This window comes from Trichomycterus rosablanca, chromosome 2, assembly GCF_030014385.1.
Source record: "Trichomycterus rosablanca isolate fTriRos1 chromosome 2, fTriRos1.hap1, whole genome shotgun sequence".
In the NCBI taxonomy this organism is placed as follows: Eukaryota; Metazoa; Chordata; class Actinopteri; order Siluriformes; family Trichomycteridae; genus Trichomycterus; species Trichomycterus rosablanca.
The window spans coordinates 8,108,622-8,123,918 of record NC_085989.1 but is presented as its reverse complement, the minus strand read 5'-3'; the positions used below and the strand labels follow the sequence as shown (position 1 = coordinate 8,123,918).

Sequence of the window (15,297 nt, the reverse complement as noted above, 5' to 3'; positions counted from 1 at the left end):
GTCTGTCTGTCTGTCTGTCTGTCTGTCTGTCTGTCTATCTGTCTATTTGTCTGTCTGTCTACCTACCTAGCTACTTATCTATCTGTCTGTCTATTTATCTGTCTATCTACCTACCTAGCTACTTACCTAACTACTTTATCTATCTGTCTGTCTGTCTGTCTGTTTATCTGTCTGTCTGTCTGTCTATCTACCTACCTAGCTACTTATCTATCTGTCTGTCTATCTATCTGTCTGTCTATCTACCTACCTAGCTACTTATCTATCTATCTATCTATCTATCTATCTATCTATCTATCTATCTATCTATCTATCTGTCTATCTATCTGTCTATCTATCTATCTATCTATCTATCTATCTGTCTGTCTATTTATCTGTCTATCTACCTACCTAGCTACTTACCTAACTACTTTATCTATCTGTCTGTCTGTCTGTCTGTTTATCTGTCTGTCTGTCTGTCTATCTACCTACCTAGCTACTTATCTATCTGTCTGTCTATCTATCTGTCTGTCTATCTACCTACCTAGCTACTTATCTATCTATCTATCTATCTATCTATCTATCTATCTATCTATCTATCTATCTATCTATCTATCTGTCTATCTATCTGTCTATCTATCTATCTATCTATCTATCTATCTATCTGTCTGTCTATTTATCTGTCTATCTACCTACCTAGCTACTTACCTAACTACTTTATCTATCTGTCTGTCTGTCTGTCTGTTTATCTGTCTGTCTGTCTGTCTATCTACCTACCTAGCTACTTATCTATCTGTCTGTCTATCTATCTGTCTGTCTATCTACCTACCTAGCTACTTATCTATCTATCTATCTATCTATCTATCTATCTATCTATCTATCTATCTATCTATCTATCTATCTATCTATCTATCTGTCTATCTATCTATCTATCTATCTATCTATCTATCTGTCTATCTATCTTTCTATCTGTCTATTTATCTGTCTTTCTGTCTGTCTGTCTGTATCTACCTACCTAGCTGTCTATCTATCTATCTATCTATCTATCTATCTATCTATCTATCTATCTATCTATCTATCTATCTATCTATCTATCTATCTATCTATCTATCTATCTGTCTGTCTGTCTGTCTATTTATCTGTCTTTCTGTCTGTCTGTCTGTCTGTATCTACCTACCTAGCTACTTGTCTATCTATCTATCTATCTATCTATCTATCTATCTATCTATCTATCTATCTATCTATCTATCTATCTATCTATCTATCTATCTATCTGTCTGTCTATTTATCTGTCTTTCTGTCTGTCTGTCTGTCTGTATCTACCTACCTAGCTACTTGTCTGTCTGTCTGTCTATCTATCTATCTATCTATCTATCTATCTATCTATCTATCTATCTATCTATCTATCTATCTATCTATCTATCTATCTATGACCAATTATGTCACTGTGTATACATACAGTCACAGAACTGTACTTTATACAGTCAAGTTTTCACCCCTGCTTGATCCATACACAGTGATGTAATTGGTCCTGTTTTGGGAAGAAAAAAAACTATTATTTAAAGCTTCAAAGGATTGTACAGCTTTTTTTTATCCTACTAGAAAACAGTCCAAATTATTTCACTTTTATAAATTCACTTTTAATATTTTATCCAAACAGAACATCATCCATTAGGGTGTTTCATGTGTCTCCTGTATTTTGGAAGATGAACTGTTTGCATAGGACTCGTTTTTGCACAGGACCTTACAAAGTTTATCTGTGTTTATGTGTACGAACCACCCAGCGGGCAGCACAGTGGCTTAGTGGGTAGCACTGTCGCCGCACAGCAACAAGATCCTGGGTTCGATCCCCAGGTGGGGCGGTCCCGGTCATTTCTGTGTGGAGTTTGCATGTTCTCCCCGTGTCTGCGTGGGTGGGTTTTCCATTAAGGTGTTTTATGTGTCTCCTGTATTTTGGAAGATGAACTGTTTGCATAGGACTCGTTTTTTGCATAGCACTTTAGTCTTAGTTACTCTGTGTATCTGTGTTAATGTGTACAGACAATCCAAGCAAGTCCTGGCTGCATCTAAATTGCTAAACTTAAAAACAGGACTCGGATATTTAATTAGAGCATGTGAACTGTAGTTTTTAGATGGGAAATGAACCGAATTACGTCATTTCGTCTAACAAATGACTAGATTTATTTCTTAAACAAAGGGCACTTGGTTGGAACCAAACATTTGATTCATTAACATGTTAAACATGGTGTTCTGTGTAGAGACACAAAGTATCATCAGAATGAATTTATTTGCTCAGTGCGTGAGGACCAGAAGCTTTGCTGTAGTGCACCTTAGTCTTTATTGTCAGTATTTGAGTGGACAGTATGTAGGAGCTTCTCTGGGTTTACCGGCTGGTCATAGCTTCCTGATTTTTACACCGTGCCGCTGACGTCATTCCTCCTCGGCTCGGCGGTGGCGCGCGCAGGTGGTCAGGTGCGAACATGCAACAGGTAGCGGACCTGGTTGCCGAGCGCCTGTGTCCATGGTGACTTTTTGACAGGCCACCTGGCGCGTCACAGACATGCAGCTGCAGTGTCCAGCTGTAAGTCGATCAGTGAGCTGTTATTATGTAAACGAACTGTTATCACCCTTCTACCTTGACTTAAAGTCTCAGACCACTAGCGAACACGCTTTCTTGACTTTTTTTCATTACGTATTTGTAGTTTGGGCAGTTGTAGCCTAGGGGTTAAGGTACTGGACTAGTAATTAAAAGGTCGCTGGTTCAAGCCCCACCACTGCCAGTTTGTCACTGTTGGGTCCTTGATCAAGGCCCTTAACCCACAATAGCTTGGACGATATACTGTCACAGTCATGTAAGAAAATGTCAGATGTGATTGAAAACTAGATTTTTTTTAAAATTCATCACACGATTTTTGCCCTGATTTTCGCTCGCCGACTGGTCGGCGCTAGATTTGCCGGCTCGGGAGCAACTCGGCGTTCGCTCGACGATCGAAACTCGGTTCTCGATCGCTATGTGTGAACTACTCAACAACTCGATCCGAGTGGCTTGCCGAGCGCTCGGTGACCGAAGCGAGATTTCTAGCATGTCAGATATCTGAATCTGAGTTGCCCGACTGGCAATAAGTGCTATGTCGAACAGCCAATGAGAACGCAAGATACGGGGTGAGGGGAAACGCAGGGGAGGCGTTGTAAAAAGGTGGGACAGGGGCGTAATATAGTTTATATCAGAATATATCGGCACACACAAGTATTACAGTATTTCTGACCTTATCGTTCTCTACAAAACATAACACCAACGTTGCATTAACCTCTAACTCACTATAGAAGAATCCATCCTGTTCATGTAGCCAAATCCACTCAGATTCATTTATTTTTCCTCTTTGATTTTACGCTGCACATCAGCACACAAACAACTTTGATCGCTCGCTACTTGTTGACGTGCATTTCTGGACGTGGTATCGTTAAAACTTTCGTCACTTCTCACGTTTGTTTTCGTGACGGAACGTAGTTTGGGAGACCAGAGAAGCTCGCCTGCGATTCCAGTTGGTGATAGATGGTGTAGTGTGAAACCCCCTATCGCCGATCAGTCGTGTAGTGTGAACTTGGCATTAGTATAAAAGTTCAGATGTTCTTGTGTAATCTTTTCCATTAACGAACACACTTTGAGCAGGTGGGTTTGATCAAACTAACACATTTGCAGGCGCTCACGTCACAACATCTCGGTGACACCCTGCAATATGCGATCTCCAGGACTGGTCAGGGTGCCTGCGCAGGTGGGAAGTCTGTCACATAGAGCCTGGCGTGACTCTTCATATGCCAAACTGCTCTGTGTGGAAACACCCCTCTAATAGCTTGGACACAAATTAGAGGGGTGTTTGGTGATCCGGCTCCCCTTTTGATTAGATCGTGGTTGTGCAATCAGCAGGGAATTTACAATTGGGAAGTGGAGTTGACTAGCACTTTGTAGTTCTACAATTACTGACTGTAGTCCATCTGTTTCTCTAACAGGGTGAAAGCAGGTTAAAAAGGTATGTATTTAACGGTCAGGACCACCACAGAGTAGGTACCATTTAGGTGGTGGATCATTCTCAGCACTGCAGTGACACTGACATGGTGGTGGTGTGTTAGTGTGTGTTGTGCTGGTATGAGTGGATCAGACACGGCAGCACTGATGACGTTTTTAAACACCTCACTGTCACTGCTGGATTGAGAATAGTCCACCAACCAAAAATATCCAGCCAACAGCGTCCTGTGACCACTGATGAAGGTCTAGAAGATGACCAACTCAAACAGCAGCAATAGATTAGCGATCGTCTCTGACTTTACATCTACAAGGTGGACCAACTGGGTAGGAGCGTCTAATAGAGTGGACAGTGAGTGGACACGGTATTTAAAAACTCCAGCAGCGCTGCTGTGACAACACACACTAACACACCACCACCATGTCAGTGTCACTGCAGTGCTAATGATCCACCAGCAAAATAATAACAACAAAGCATGCAGAAAAACAGATGGACTACAGTTAGTAATTGTAGAACTACAAAGTGCTTCTATATGGTAAGTGGAGCTGATAAAATGGACAGTAAGTGTAGAAACAAGGAGGTGGTTTTAATGTTATGGCTGATCAGTGTATAAGAAATACATTTGAACCTGGGTTTGGAGACGAGCTATTTTATTAGCACAGAAACAGTGCTTGAGGATCAGGTACATATTTGTTGTCATTTTCCGAGCCTTGTAGTAATAAATGCTTCAGGGCTTTTAATCTTTTGTTTCGGGTGTCCATAATGTTTACCTGTATGAATTAGGACAGGCCCAATTGTAAAGAACTGTATAAATTATGGTTTGTATGTATGTAAGATGTGTGTGTGTGCACGATTCATCAACTGCATTCACATCAGTTACTTTCATTTCTTCATCTGTCCGTTACATGAAGCAGACTATGGCTCCGTTGAGTCCAGTGTTGATGGAAACACAACCTGTACAGCCTGTATATCAGCTTATTAAACTGCAGGATGAGCTGGGTGCACGTGCACCAGGTTTACGTGCCAGTATCACTGCCAGTATTAAATTTCCAGACTCACAAACGTATATGCCAATTATGTAGGAATGATTTCGTGACTTGTTCATGCTGCTGTTCCTACAACTATATATAAAAGCACCTGTTTTTCTTATTGGGCTGCATGGTATATGGCTCAGTTGCCATGGTGAGAGGGTACATGGGTGCAGTTGGCATAGCAATGGCTCTCTGGGAACTGTACAAAAGGACCAGAGTTCACTTTAGGTGTCAACACCTATTCTGAATTTCTTTTTATAATTACTTTTACAAGCTTAGTCCTATTCTAGATTTTAGATGATGATGATGATGATCTTTTTTTTTAATGCATTTTCTCCCCCTTTTCTCCCCCTTTTTAGCGCGTCCAATTGCCCGATTGCATCATGCTTCCTCTCCGCCTATGCCGATCCCTGCTCTGACCGAGGAGATCAAAGCTAACCCACACCCCCTCCGACCTGGGCAGCAAGCCATATGCACCTTATCACCCACACATCGACGAGTGGTGTGCCACCTAGCGCTGTGTACGGAGAGACACACCCTGAGAGCACTCTTTCCTCATCTCTGCGTAGGCGCCTCTAAATCAGCCAGCAGACCCATATCCGGCTTAGTCCCGCCCATCTGAACAACAGGCCTATCGTTGTTCATGTGACCGCTCAGCCTCAGCCGGCAAGGCAGAGCTGAGATTCGATATGATACGATACGATGTATTCGAGATCCCAGCTCTGGTTGCAGCGTGTGTTTTTACCGCTGCGCCACCTGAGCGGCCGATGATGATGACGATAATCTTGATCTAAATGTCTGAGAAGTTTTTAAAAAGCCCGTTAGACACATAATTAGTTTGTTATAGATGTTAATCTATAACATGTTTCATGTTTAGGTTAAAGAAATACAGGTTGTAGGTGTTGTAGAATGAGTGTTGGTTATCAAATAGGGCATCTTTGGTGGGTCTATCAGTACGCATCAGTAGGAATATGAACCTTGATCGAAATGTTACACATTTTTACCTGGTCCATTGAACAAAACAATCAAACAAACAAAACGTTTGGTAATTATATGGCTGATATTGGTGTTGTTGTATGGTTGTAGCCTAGTGGTCAAAGTACTGGACTAGTAAACATTAGAGATGGGACGATCGATCGGCTACGAATCGGTATCGGCCGATTTTTTATCAAAATATGCTATCGGCGATCGGCGATATTTCCTAAAAGTAGCCAATCCGATCGTGTGATATATAAAGACCATGTTAAGTTAACAGCTCAGTGTATTGATCCAGACTTTGAGCTACGAAGCACCAACCATCACATCACCATTCATCAACAATCGTACAGAAACCATCGTGAAAGCTCTTACGATGTAATTTTGCTGATTGTAATATTTACTTTAAAAAGATATTTCAACCCGGTCACATCTGAGTCGATTCTATCAGCACGTTATATAAACTCGTGGTTCACTTTAGTAAATCGGAAGCGGTTCTTACTTGTGATGTAGATGAGAACAGAAAACGTTACAGAGCCAATCAGAGGCAAAAGTTTATTCATTTAATGTAAGAGAGTCACACAAAATGTTCTGTAGTAGCTGGTGTTTATTTAAAACCACGACATTTAATTAATAACAGTAAACACGGAGAGATAACTGAGAAGAGAAACTTACGCTTCACATAAAAACGAATCAACTCATGAATCAATGAATCACTTATAGCGATACTGTGAACTCTGCGTCTCTGTAACTCTGTAACTGCGTCTCTTTTAAAGGCACACACACGCGCGCGAGCGCTGGTCCGGTTTATCTTTACTGTGAGGCTCTTTTTAAGTTTATTTACCCCCCCCCCCCCCCCCGATCGGAATCGGCTATCGGCCGATGTCCCTGAAAGGAGATCGGAGATCGGAATCAGTGCCAAAAACCCCGATCGGTCCATCTCAAGTAAACACCTAGTAAACGCATCAGACTGCTACAATGTTTGTGTAAGAGAAACAATAGTTCTGGATTGTGTTACATACGTGCATACGGCTGCTGCCCACGTGTCGGAGGGTTAGCTTCGTTCTCCTCTATCAGAGCAGGGATCGCATTGGTGGAGAGGAAGCATGACACACTGACCTGGAAAATATATACATAATATACATAATCAGTGTTTTCATTACCCTTGGTTCCTTGTCTTTATCACCGAGATCAGAGGAGACTTCACTTAAAACGGGACCAAAAGACATGCTTTAGAGAAAACGAGCATCTGTATAAAAACCAACCACTAGAAAGAATAGACATACCTAGACACAGAGTTTATTTGCCATGATATCAAGCTGATTGTGTGTATGTAACGTACACTCCTGGGTAAATAAGGGCCAAACCCAATATTACTTTTAATAATCCTATTAACAAATAATTGCACTCCTGAGACCTGTACCACCAGTTGCTCATTACTGCTTGTTGCTGCAGTGAACAGTTGGGGGACAAAAAGCTAGAAACAGGGAAACTTACTTAAATAGATTTAAATGTTGTAGATCAGGGGTGTCAAACTCATTCTCACCGAGGGCCACATCTACATTATGGTGGCCCTCGAAGGGCCGATTGTATCGTATCCTGCTGTGATTGCAGTCTGCCTTTTAAGTCTTGGACAATTTGTTGTTTTTGTTGGAGGCTAAATTCTGTATTTGGTGTCAAACTGTATATTTATAATGTATATCTACATGTATATTGTACTCCTTTACCACAGACACGGCCTCATAACACAAGAGACGTACCGGTTTTTCTTCTTGAAGCACAAACTTGTATTCACGTTCCCATCTTTCATTAAATTACCTCCTTCTGCTTCAATTTTCTCTTCTTGTACATGTTGGGATTATTTGTAAATATTTCTCAACATCACTTGTTGGAAAACCGTCTCAGCCACGGCCATCTAGGGCGAGATGCGGTCACTTTGCGGGTCACAAAATCGACATGCGTTGTGGGAGATGCAGTTTATGTACGATTTTACAGTGTATTTTAAGACAATCGTTCGTCTTTTGAGCTCTCGCGGGGCACAAAATGACGCGGCGGGCCGGATTTGAGTTTGACTTGTGTTGTATATAAAGCTTACACTAACATTACACTAATATTTTCTTCCCTTAAAAATATTAGCACGTTAGACGTTAGTTCTGAACATTGTTTAGAACTGCATGCTCAGCTTAAGCTATGCAAAGAAATACCAGGTCTAATACCATAAGTATATGGACATATGGGGAGCACGGTGGCTCAGTGGGTAGCACTGTCGCCTCACTGCAAGAAGGTCCTGGGTTTGATCCCCAGGTGGGGCGGTCTGGCTCCTTTCTGTGTGGAGTTCCCCGTGTCTGCGTGGGTTTCCTCCAGGTGCTCCGGTTTTCTCCCACAGTCCAAAGATGTGCAAGTGAGGTAAATAGACAGCTGAAGTCGTGCATCATTCTGTAGTCCTCGTTATGCCCATATTTGGAGACCCGGGTCTAAGCCCGATTTCCTGTGGCAAAAATGAACGGGGTTTTAAAAAAATCGTCTCTAACGCATCCTGTGCTAAATAAACATGTTCAGAACCCTATACGTTTTGTCCGATGTACATTTTTCTCCTGTACATCACTGGATCCTATAAATTACGAGGTTGTTAAAGGGTCGTAATACTAATAATGCTACATGAAAGCTACTGCGCATTAATTAGACGTCACTGAACTATAATGAGCAGCCCGCAGTACCTCCAGTTTGTTGAGTACAACCAAAGGCGTAACACCCGACCATCCTTGCTTTCTACTTTAATGTAGCTAGCTACTAAAAATATAAAGTAAAACTTTATATTTATAAATTATAAAACTGTGAATATCACACCACAGTTACACTGGTGAATCGCGCTGCTTCGTGCGGTTATTTAAGAGGCTTCCAGTCTAGTGACGTCAATTCAGTGCGCAGTAGCATTAGCTTACATGTAGCAATATTCATATTTTGACTCTTTAACGACTTCATAATTCAGAGGATCCAGTGATAATAGACAGAAGAATCTCCATAAAACAAAATGTAACAGCTTTGGAAGATTTTTTATGACTACAGGATGCGAGAGAGGCAATTTAAAAAATCTCAATTCATTTTTCCCATTCAAAATTTCTCTTACACCCGGGTTACCAAATATGGGCATAACAACATGGCGTGGACTAGCCAGCAGAGGCCATAGCTATAGAAACACACGTCAAACCTCCTCCCTCAGGCACAGCCTCCCGCCAGGTTGACAGCACCTCTGACATTCTCGAGACCTCGAATCTGATTATGCCGACTGAAGCGGAGAGCACCATGACCCTCATGTAGCAAGTGGTGGTCAGCTGGGTGCTACAGGTATTAAAAATAATTTAGCACGCCGCTCAGGTGGCGCAGCGGTGAAAACACACGCTGGAACCAGAGCTGGGATCTCGAATACATCGTATCGAATCTCAGCTCTGCCTGCCGGCTGGGCTGAGCAGCCACATATACAATGATCACCCTTGGTTCCTTGTCTTTATCACCTAGATCAGAGGAGACTTCACTTAAAACGGGACCAAAATGACGACACGACTTCAGTGGTCTGTTGGAGATACAAAATTGTCCATGACCAATCTTGTGCAACAAGTAACTACCGTTTCTGTCATGATGTAACCAAAGTGTGTAAAAACTTGACTTGACAATTCTAATAAATAAAAAAAAGTATATACGAACATATACTTATAACTAACATCTAACAGCGCAGTTTTGCAGCTGGCTTATTTTATTTTACCTAGGAGTTTAGAAGCTCATCAGAATGTCTTAAAAGAAGATGAGTCAAAACAAATGATAGAATATTCTATGACATTGTGTCTTGACATTTAAAGCGGGACGTTTTGTTACTTACACTTTCTTTTTCGGAATCTTTCTTTCAACCTTCTTGTATGTAGGCAGGTGTAACTGTAAGCTGTGGGTTGTGTGGTGTGTTGATTTCAGTTGCACTGACGTTTAAGCATTTGGAGGAAACTCTTGAGTTCACTTTTGCCTTTTTGTTCATCTCTTGTAGCCTCGTCTTTACCAGTCATATCATTGAAAACCTTTTGATATTGGAGCTTTTTCACTCATGTTCCCTTTGCCACTTTCCTTTCAGGGAAATCCCACCAGTATCATAAATTCAGTTTGTTACATGATCCTTTAGAGGGCAGCTGGATCTTGTGAACATAACTTTAGGTTCAAACGTGCCCAGAAGGTGTTGTAATCTAATGCAGTGAAATGAAGCTAAGTAGAAGTATAGTCAGGAGTCAAAATATGAACCTTGATGGAAATGTAACACATTTGCACCTGGTTCTTTGTGAAACGTTTTGTAAATCTTGGTTAATTGCACCATCTTCACTTACCCAAGACTAGATCTGGACGATATGGCTAAAATTTATATCACGATATAACTCCTAATTTCGGTCTTTACGATATAATTCCAATATCGATATGAATAACACAAATGTCAGAAAAACTGCCAAAAACACCAAAATTGGATGGCTGTACCTGCAAACCTCTTTTCTGGTTTCTGGCAAGAAATACAAGCTGAATACACGACTGAATTAGTCCTTCCTCTCTTATCAGCTATTTCGTCTGCTTCTTTTTCAACTGTGGACCGTGGCAAAGCCAGACAATTTCCATAGGGGTGGCCAAAGTGAGACCATTGCTCACACAGGGGTGGCACAGAAACTGTCTGATACCTTATTTTTGTATGTGGCTAGTAGCTGTTGATCCAGTAGTGTTTTGGTCACTCACTCGTTTACCTATACAGGCAGTGAGCGCCATGTAGAATTACATCAAGCCTAGCATAATAAGCTTTTTGTTTTTTCTCATTTTCCCTGTGAAAAACTAAAATATAGCCTATAACCTTAACAGAATTTCAAAGATATTCCTTTGCAAAACTTGATCATTTTATTGCAAACTTGTGTGTACTGATGAGACTCATTTGAACCCCAGAACATGCCAGTGTGAATGCATGGAAACAAATTTTAATTTTCTTTCAAGAATATGATACATTCTGACCAACACTATTAAGCCAAATCAGCATTGAAAATTGACTTTACTTTTAATAGTGTTTAATTACTACAGTGTTGGGGCTTCTTAAAACTGAATATTCTCTTTTCAATAGAAGTGTTATTTAAATGCTATTAAATTGTTTTTGAAAAAAAACCGCCCAATTAGGAGGAAAACCGCCCAATCTGGCAACAGTGGAACGCGAATATCCCGTTGGTGCCTTTATTCGTAGCGCGCCACAACTAATAAGAAGTACAGTAACGAGTAGTATATCTTCCCGTATACGAGAACCCGGAGGCCCTGACTCCGCCCCCAAACTGTCAAAACCGCCCCTTTCAAAACTCAAGCGCAAAAACTTCTCGCGCGCAGCCGAGCACAATTTGCTTGTTAAAAGTTGCACGCGCTAGTTTTGACATTGATGTGACGCCATATAGTATTAATAACTGGTATTAGTACTCAGTACTAGTACTTTTTCTGTAATTGTGTTGGTGGTTAACACGGGCAAAGCGCACTGATGTAATGCATATCGATCGAATTTGTTTAAAAATCATATCACCGTTATTGAAACATTTTCTATCGCGATATATGTCGATATCGAATTATTTTCCAGCACTACCCAAGACAATAAAACAAGTCCTCTCACAAGACAGTACAGAGACATCACATACACCCATCAGCCATAACCACCTCCTTGTTTCTACACACACTGCCTATGTTATCAGCTCCACTTACCATACAGAAGTACTGACTGTAATCCATCTGTTTCTTTGCATGCTTTGTTATCCCCCCTTTTATGCTGTTCTTCAATGGTCAGGACTCTCCCAGGACCACCACAGAGTAGATATTATTTGGGTGGTGGGTCATTCTCATCACTGCAGTAACACTGACATGGTGGTGGTGTGTTAGTGTGTGTTGTGCTGGTATGAGTGAATAAAAGGCTGATGGAGTTTTTGAACACCTCACTGTCACTGCTGAACTGAGAATAGTCCACGAACCAAAATGTATCCAGTTAACAGCGCCCCGTGGGCAGCGTCCTGTGACCACCGATGAAGGTCTAGAAAATGACCAACTCAAACAGCAGCAATAGATGAGCGATCGTCTCTGACTTTACACCTACAAGATGGACCAACTAGGTAGGAGTGTCTAATAGAGTGGACAGTGAGTGGACACGGTATTTAAAAACTCCAGCAGCGCTGCTGTGTCTGATCCACACACTAACACACCACCACCATGTCAGTGTCACTGCAGTGCTGAGAATGATCCACCACCTAAATAATGCCTGCTCTGTGGGGGTCCTGACCATTGAAGAACAGGGTGAAAGCAGGCTAAAAAGGTATATAGAGAAATAGATGGACTACAGTCAGTAATTGTAGAACTACAAAGTGCTTCTATATGGTAAGTGGAGCTGATACAATGGACAGTGAGTGTAGAAACAAGGAGGTGGTTTTAATGTTATGGCTGATCGGTGTATATTTTTATTTGTTTTTTTACAAGAGTCTGTGGTCTGTGTGTGCACATTTTACTCAATGAAGTAGGGGAATTCAATAGACCTAAGCGTGACTTGCCGTACATGACCCTTCAGCTTTGTGCAGGAACTGGTTGACACTGGTTGGTGAAAGGAGATGGTTGGCAGTCCAACCAGAACAGGAACGGTGCAAGAAATATGGAGTTGGAAACGAGTAGATTATCTGTGGGTAGATTTTAAACATCATGCTGAGCACCAAGATGGCCCAGGATTCTTTCCAAACTGGAAAGAGAAAGTGGGAGAAATGTCTAAAATGCGAGTAAACATCACATCATGGCTTCAAGAAGTCTTTGCAAGCTGTGAAATCCTTTTCAAAACAAGCTGGAAAATATATGCAGAGAATTCTTACTTATTTTATTGATCAAAATATCTGTGTTCACCAAATGTACCCAAACTTACACACAACTATAAGTCTAGATCAGCATGTTGTGTACTGTCTCAGGATTTTGGTTGAATTTTCCACCCTACTTACGGCCCCTACATGATGAGCAGATTACAGGAAATCTTCTCTAGGCTTGACTAAGCATTCTCAGACCATGACTTGGTCCTCAAACAGCAAGACCAAAGACGTGAAAGGAAAAGTCCCCTAAAAGCTACAAAAACATTACACACCATTCTGACTCAAGTGCCCGAGTATGAGTAGATGTTCAGAATGAATCGATATTCTTCATTTGCAAACCAGCTTTGAAAACAAGTGAGTGATTTTTGTTTTTGAGATGATGTCACATCTGTGAAAGCCGATATTCTGAGCACAACTGGACTAATATGCAGTGAATAATAAACATATCAGTTAATACATCCTTAATACATGTGGACATCTGACCATGAGGTGGTTGGACGGTCCATTATAAAATTTTGGGCATCATAACCTATGCTTATAAATACTTCTGCCAGAGGTGGAAAGTAACGAATTAAATTTACTCGCGTTACTGTAATTGAGTAGTTTTTTTGTGTACTTGTACTTTTTAAAGTAGATTTTACAACCAGTAATTTTACTTTTACTTAAGTATGTTTTGTATTAGGAATTGTAATTCGCTACATTCGCTCACATAAACGCTAAAAAAATCGCAGTGAATTCTGCGATAGGGAGTCGGATCTTTTGGCTCGGTTCCTTTTAAAGAGCCGTTCAAAAAAATGGCTCTTCATTCTTTTGTTCAGGCAGCGAGAGGCGCTACTGTAACTATAATACAGTACAGCCCCGATATTAATATCAATGATGAACAATCATCTGATTCGAACAACACTTAAATGAGAAAAAAAGATTGTTGTCAAAAGTATACAAATTGACAACAAGTATATTTTAATAACAAAGATAGTTTAAAATAATTGCAATAAATCATCTGTTGTATAACATGTAGCCAAACTGGGCTTACATTCCATTCCATTCCATTCCTCTCGGTAATACGTGATAGAGAAAAAACTACGGGGACGAGACATACTGTGGTTGCATTGCATTTAGTTTCAGAAAAATCCTCTCTTGTGCAGAGATGTCTGTGTTTGTTTCTGCTAAGCGGAATGGGTGGATTACCACCGATAAGAAGTGCGCACAAAAAAAAAAAAAAAATATTTTTATATATATTAGGGCTGTCGTTTAAACGCGTTAAAATTTTAATCACGATTAAAAAAATTAATCAAGACTAAAAAATTTTTATCTAACTATTTTTATTTGGCTGTTTCTGCCACATACATGTGTGTCTCTGTGGTAATTAACTGTATTTCAGATGAATTAGGATGTAAAGCGCATGAACTGTCCGATGATAAACTACTTTTAGCGGTTTTCACTTTTTGTACGTGTTGATGAAAAGATGAATGAAATCACGCTAGCTTTGTAATGAGTATTTCCATTGGCTGCTAGACCTGTCCATCAAAACCGTGTAGCTCCGCCTCCTTCCCCTCCGGTAAAAAGTGAAACTGTGTGATGTTTCATCTCTACAGTTTATTCAGGTTATTCTATCACATGGTTATAAACATGATTTATATTTGTGATGTTTGTAGTTTTCTAAAAACACATTTGTATCTGATATGGACTAAGCGTTTACATGGACTGTTTTAATTAACACTTTTTTTTATATAGCTACATTCAATTACTTATAGATAATGTCTGCTAACTTGACTGTTTCAGGTATTTATAGGTGTTTAAATGGTAATGTAGAACAGTATTTCCCAGTATTCTTTCTGCACAAACACAGTATTAAAGGGTTTTCTTAATAGATCTATGAAATATTCATATCTGTGTTTTGATGCTTTATTGATGCCTTATATTAGATCAAAACATTATGGTTGGTGCACCTGTTTTCAGTGTCAGGGTCATGAACAGGAAAAGATCCTCACTTTTGTCAGATAATGTGCTTTCTACAATGAATTTAGATTTAATAATTTTATCATATTTTATGAATGTTTTTATTGGTAAACACGTTCTTGCAATAACAATGTGCATAACTGTTCAAATTTTGCTTAATTATTAGTTTGCGATTAATTGAGATGAATACATATATATTAGGGCCGTCACATGATTAAAAATTGTAATCAAGATTAATCGCGATTAATCTTTATTAAAAAAAAATTATCGTGTGACAGCCCTAATATATATATATATATATATATATATATATATATATACACACATATATACATATACACCGACTCCCACAGGCACGACTCTGTTCCTTTCGTTCATTTTAAAAAGCCCTTCAATAGATTCGGATCGTTCATGAACGACCCATCACTGGTGTTTATACAGTTTGAAAAAGTT

General features: G+C 40.1%; 1 protein-coding gene across 2 annotated transcripts in view; it reads left to right on the top strand.

The window, feature by feature from the left end:
• ago3b (argonaute RISC catalytic component 3b) overlaps positions 1-15,297 on the top strand; it is a 41,842-nt gene that overhangs the window by 1,055 nt on the left and 25,490 nt on the right. The gene's annotated exons all lie outside the window — the stretch shown is intronic.